A 338-nucleotide genomic window follows, 5' to 3' on the forward strand; every position below is an offset into this window, starting at 1 on the left:
TGAAAAATGCTGCCCTTGTCAAAAACATCAGGGTGGAGCAGGGAACAAAAAGGCTGAGCAGGTTAACGATTAAAACTGGAAGAAAATGTTTGCACAGATGTAACTGGCTGTAGCTCTGCCTCTCATTTCCTGCCCCTCAAGTCTGTCTTCACAAGCAGCCCAGCTCAGGCTCACAGCACCCCAAAATTCTCTTTTCAGGGAGATCAGCCAGAAGCAGGCAGGGCTTCTGCTCCCCAAATCGGAGAGGAAAGGCCACGCTGGGGTTCAGGGGGTCAAGGCTGCCCTGGCATTGCAAGGAGCAGCTCACAGAACAGGCAGGATGGAGTGGAGCTGCTGTG

This window comes from Anomalospiza imberbis, chromosome 20, assembly GCF_031753505.1.
Source record: "Anomalospiza imberbis isolate Cuckoo-Finch-1a 21T00152 chromosome 20, ASM3175350v1, whole genome shotgun sequence".
NCBI classification, from domain to species: Eukaryota; Metazoa; Chordata; class Aves; order Passeriformes; family Viduidae; genus Anomalospiza; species Anomalospiza imberbis.